The 5,663-nt window shown below is 30.3% G+C and overlaps 1 long non-coding RNA gene across 1 annotated transcript; it reads right to left on the reverse strand.

The window, feature by feature from the left end:
- Positions 1–251: 251 nt before the first annotated feature.
- On the reverse strand, positions 252–2,568 carry LOC123195395. The gene is made up of 2 exons (XR_006497449.1): positions 1,729–2,568; positions 252–466 (listed from the first exon to the last, which is right to left on the reverse strand). It is a non-coding gene; the product is annotated as an uncharacterized LOC123195395 (long non-coding RNA).
- Between the last annotated feature and the right edge of the window lie 3,095 nt (positions 2,569–5,663).

Here is a 5,663-nt window from a genome sequence, read left to right on the forward strand (position 1 = left end):
TAGATTTTGTTTTCTACCTTTCTGAATTTCATAAAGTGAAACTTATATACAATTAGTAAATGATGCGAACCTCATTGTAACACCCTCTTAAGGCACTTACCTCTATCCAGAATATGCACCTCGAGAGACATGACTTGATAGACTTATATAGTATGTTATTTCAATCATTAAATACAAAACATTCAAATCAGACCCACTATTTTGAAAGTATACTAAAATAAAGCACCATAATTCAAATGTTATCCGGATAATTTGAATGAAAGCATCTAAATGTAAGTCTAAGTTCATACAAATCAATCTAAACCAATAACAGTCAAATTCACATACATTAATATATGTAAAGAATCCATAAAAGTGTAATGAATGGTTTACAAATAACAATGAATATCATCCAAGTCCCTTGCCCTTATGTATCAAAACGAGTCATTCCACTAGTCTCCCCGCCACTATTTTGTTGCTCCAGAACCTTATTTGCAAAATCACATAAAAAGCACATGAGTGGATTCGCACTCAATAAATAGCAGAAGTAATATATGTAATGGTGTTACTTTCTTCCTAAGAAAATTCATAGATATATTCTCCAGCATCTTAGATATCTATCTAGATTATCTTAACGCCCATCATTGTATCCTAATAACAAGGTGTCATCTTGAATGACTAACCCTTATGGTGTACATAGACGTCTCAAATATCATGTGAAAGTTTATGACATCCTAAATGTCATTCTTATATGTCATTCATACATATGTCAACCGAACTTAGACTATTGACAATATTACTCATACAGTGGGTCCTTAGACCTCTACTATGACGCCTATCATCAATATGGAATCATATTGATTTATTAGTCATGTTGCTTTCACTACTACTTTCCACACAGATTGGTGGCTTGTAACATTATTGTACACTATCTCAAATTTTTTGACCCGAATAAGATTTAGTCAGGTACATGTCATTGTCTACATAGTCAGACACACTCTTGTGAATTTTCATTATCAACAACTTGCATTAGGGTTTTATCATTAACTTTCTTCTATCAATAACCTTTATAGGGATAGGTTTGTCATTTCTCTAATCCATACATTCTAAATCCCTTTCAAGGGATTATGTTTCTAAATTTTCCTAAAACTACACAGGTGTGTATCCTTCACACATAAGCATGTATTACCCGATCTACACAACTTACGACAAAAACACACAAGAGTTTACTTTAGTGCAGGGCATACAATTGTATGTCTCATACCACATAGGAGTGTCTCTATTCCCAATTCAACACCCTTATATACCCAACTTACATGGATGAATATTCCTCAATATACACGGACATGTGTCATTCAAATTCCAAAATTTTCAGAATTCTGATTTTACATCTCTTACACTTTTCACACTTCTAATACTACCAAAACGCTTCTAAAAGAGACATATTTCATAACCACATCTCACCATACAATCATTTTTCATGCTACACACATGAATCAATGAATTATCCATCATCAACATGGTACACACATACCTAATAAATCAAAAGTTCATTAGTCCACATACGAATCTCAATGAATTTTCCATCCTTTTACTAACCCAAACAACCCATTAACACTAAATTAATAATCATACATAAAGGGAATTATGGCTAAACAGGAATCAAACAACTTTAAACTATAATTTCATTCAATTCAAAACCATCAGTAACACCCAATACAAAAACATCACAAAGAATCATACTCTTACCTTGATAAAACGATAATGCTAGTCTTCCTATGGCTTGAACGACTCCCAAAACCTTTTCTCCTAGCAAAATATGACCCTAGCGCTCTCCAATCCTCTTTTCTCTCATGTTTTGCTAACAAGATTTTGAGAAAAAATGAAAGCTACCTCTTCTGTGACTGTTTTTATTTTCAGATCAAACAAACATACATAAGCGTGTACGCCAATTATCAAACATTAAAGCCACATTGCAAGATTCCCATAAAATATATCTTTATCTCAAAATTCAAAATTTATTGACTAGATTCCCACTTACACGGACGTGTATCCTAGCCAAAAATGACCAAAATATACTATATGCAAAAAGTCTATTTTGCCATCTTTGCCACATCATACATAGGTGTGTAGCCTCTCATACACGGCTCTACATGCCACAAATCGCATAAACGCTTCTCAAGCACAACCTCACACATGAAAAATGCTAAAAAAACTAAAATAACCTTAAACACACCTGTGGATATTACACTCATAGATAAACTATTAGACCCTACACATAAGCAAGGAAGCTAAGAACCCAAAAAAATTAAATTAGATTTATATAAGTGAAAGAAAACCTTGACCCAATGTCTATACTTAACACAAACCAAAAGTATAAAAACCTCGGCCTAATGATTATAGATAATCATGAACCAAAAGTACAAAAACATTGACCCAATGTCTATAATTGACATGAACCAAAGGTATAAGCTGACGCCACTCTCTAGAATAGAAAAGAAGGAGAATAACAAGTCATATTTAAATTCCATTAGAAAATATTCTTAATAAGTTCATGAGTTCTCAAAAGAATCAAGAGAAAAGATCTCACACTTTCATTATGTCAATGTCTATCATCTATCCTAGGATTATATGATTATTTATAGCCCTAGTCTAAATAGGATAATAACAAACATAATCTCAAGGATAATAGCAATCCTAATCTTAATGACTAGAACAAGAGTATGATAGACTGGATAACATTAAGAATGTTAAAGACACAAGCTAAACGTAAGAAGTATAATGTGGCACTCAAAGATTACATGACAATGACATTAAAAGCATCAAACACATGGGAAATGATATGGCACATCCTTGGTGACATTGTTTACTTGTCAAAATATAAAGTGAAAGTTTGATTAGGTAAAAATTCATGTGAAGAAAGCAAGAGAATTCAATTGAAGTTCAGCTTCCTAGTATTTTTAGTTGTTCAGCTTTTGTTTCATATTTTGACAAGTAAAAAACATCACTAAGGATGTGTCATATAATTTGTCATGTGTTTGATGCTCTTTACATCATTTGTCATGTCATCTTTGAGTGTTACATCAAACTCCTTACATTTAACTTGTATCTTCAATGTTCTTAATTCTATCTAGTCTATCACACTCTTGTCATAGCCCTTCATTATTGGATCACACATTCTTGTCTTCTATAAATCACATCAGTAAAGCTTCATCCCACAAATTAGTAAGAAGTTTTGCATATAAAATCATTTCATTCACCATTCAACTAAAGTTCTATTCTTTCTTTTTACTAGTCCATTTAATTGTGAAGTCTATGGTGGACTTCTTTGATGTATCATCCCATTTTCTTCAAACACACACACACACACACACATATATATAGAATTCTATAGGATTATCATCTATAAATGAGATAAATACTAATTACTTCCCTTAGATAGCAAACTATATAGCTCACAAGTCTCCAAGTTTATAATTGTTGTAGAGTATTAGAATTTTTATCTACCTTTGGAAAAGGTTCTCTAGTTAATTTAGCTGGTAAGCAAATTTCACATCTTTCACTATCTATTCTACATTAGGTATAATCATGCTTACTCATTAACCTTAAAGTTTTATAATTAACATGAGCTAACCTACAATGCCATTAATTAGAAGACATCAGGCATATAAGTAGAATCATTAGTTTTATTAATGATACTTAATTTAAACTCTCTATCACAAAGAGTACCTTTTCCCTACAAAAACATCATTCTTGGACAATATTAGTTTTTTTTTTTTTTTTTTTGCCTCAAGAACAACTTTAATTCTCTTTTTACAAAAAATGTCTACTTAAATGAGATTCTTTCTAATATCTGGAAATGTAGAACATTTATTAAAATCATTTTTCTTTCCAGAAGTAAATTATAATTCTACCATTCCCTTGCCAATGACCTTTGAAGTGTCATTAAACTTTCTAATCAACTTCTTCATAGTTCTTTCTATGAATTGTTGTTTTCCATGACCTTTCTAATCAACTTTCTAATATCAGTAATTCATGTTTTCTATGAATTGTTGTTCTAGAATTATACCACCACCTGTCAAATTTAATTTTTGTTGTCATGTGAAGTTTAGATATTATGGCAATAAACTCATTGGGCTCTCGTTCAACAATATTAGCCCTATTGGTGGTATGTTTAATTTTTTTTGTTTCTTAAAAATTTGCATTCCTTTTTGAAATGTGCTTCTTTTCACAGGAACTAATAATAATACTTATTCTTCTTAAAAGTTATAAGAGGTTTCTATGTCGAAATTAATGGTTTAGATAAAAGAAGATGCTCAATGAATATAACAAGCATAGCTAAATAATCAAACTAGAATTTACAAGAGGTTTCTATGTCAAATCGATGGTTTAGATAAAGAAAACATGCATCAATGGAAATAGCTATGGTGTGTAAGAGATAACCTTTAAGCTCAAAAGTTCAAGAATCACTCTTGTAATCACTCCAAGAGTATCCACACCAAACAAATATAGAGAGAGCTGAGAACTTTATGGTGTTGCAGTAAGAGAATGTATTTCGAGCATAATTAAAAATAAGAGAGAGTTTAAATTATGTGTAATTAGTAAAATCTTTCACTAATTGACATAAGTCCTTCCTATTGCTTATAATTAAACTCTCTGCTAACATTTAATCTCATTTTCACTTTACCAATTAAAATGTTTTAATCATTCATAGAACTTTTTCTCATGAAATTACTATTTTACCCTTAGAAAGTACTAGCTAGCCATGGATCATCAAATCTTAGTAATTAGTTTTTCGTTTCACTTGGATTGTTATGTTTGACCTCTTAGATTCATTGTAATCTAGTTGTGAGACTAATATCAGAATCTAGCAAATTATATTAAAAATTTAATCGATTATAGTAAGTATCTAACAATACATTATAATCTCTACCTATAATGAAATTGAACTTTATTGAACATTTTATAATCGTATATATCATGTAGTAAAATAATTATGTTGTATAATCCCAATCATGAATGGATTCATATTATGTCAAAAGTCTCATATAGATCTTACATCGAATCGTAAATTAATATATTGGAATAATAACATGAAACAACCTTTTATGAATTACATTTTCACTCTAACCGGAGATTTTCTTATTCTAACATTTATTAACATTCTTATAGAACCAAGCTTATGCTTTATTAAGTCGATGAATCTCATTTTAACTATCACTTGTATTTGCACATAAATAACACTTAAGATAAGATTAGTCTCTTCTTTATGTCATATTAACCATTTGCATTTATGTTGAAAGTAAGCATAATATCTCAAAGTCTAAAGATTAATGATACACTCATAAGATTTTAAATGAATCATTGACCATATTCTAAATATCCATACAATTCATTATGATCAATCATATTGGATAAACAATTCACTAAAGGTCTATGTTAATGTCATAATAACATGACACTCATCACCCACACTAACATCATCATTTAATAATCAATGGAGGCGTTTGAAATGTTATTGTCTAATTAACATTGCTTTACAGAGAATGTTTTGTCCAACGAAACTTATTTGAAAAAGTTCTGAAGATAACGCCTTTAACTCGAAACATTTTAGTCAAACGTAATTGTTTTTCACACAAAAATGACAAACTGAAATTAGATACAAAGGGACCCACAAAAAAATA

This window comes from Mangifera indica, chromosome 14, assembly GCF_011075055.1.
Source record: "Mangifera indica cultivar Alphonso chromosome 14, CATAS_Mindica_2.1, whole genome shotgun sequence".
In the NCBI taxonomy this organism is placed as follows: Eukaryota; Viridiplantae; Streptophyta; class Magnoliopsida; order Sapindales; family Anacardiaceae; genus Mangifera; species Mangifera indica.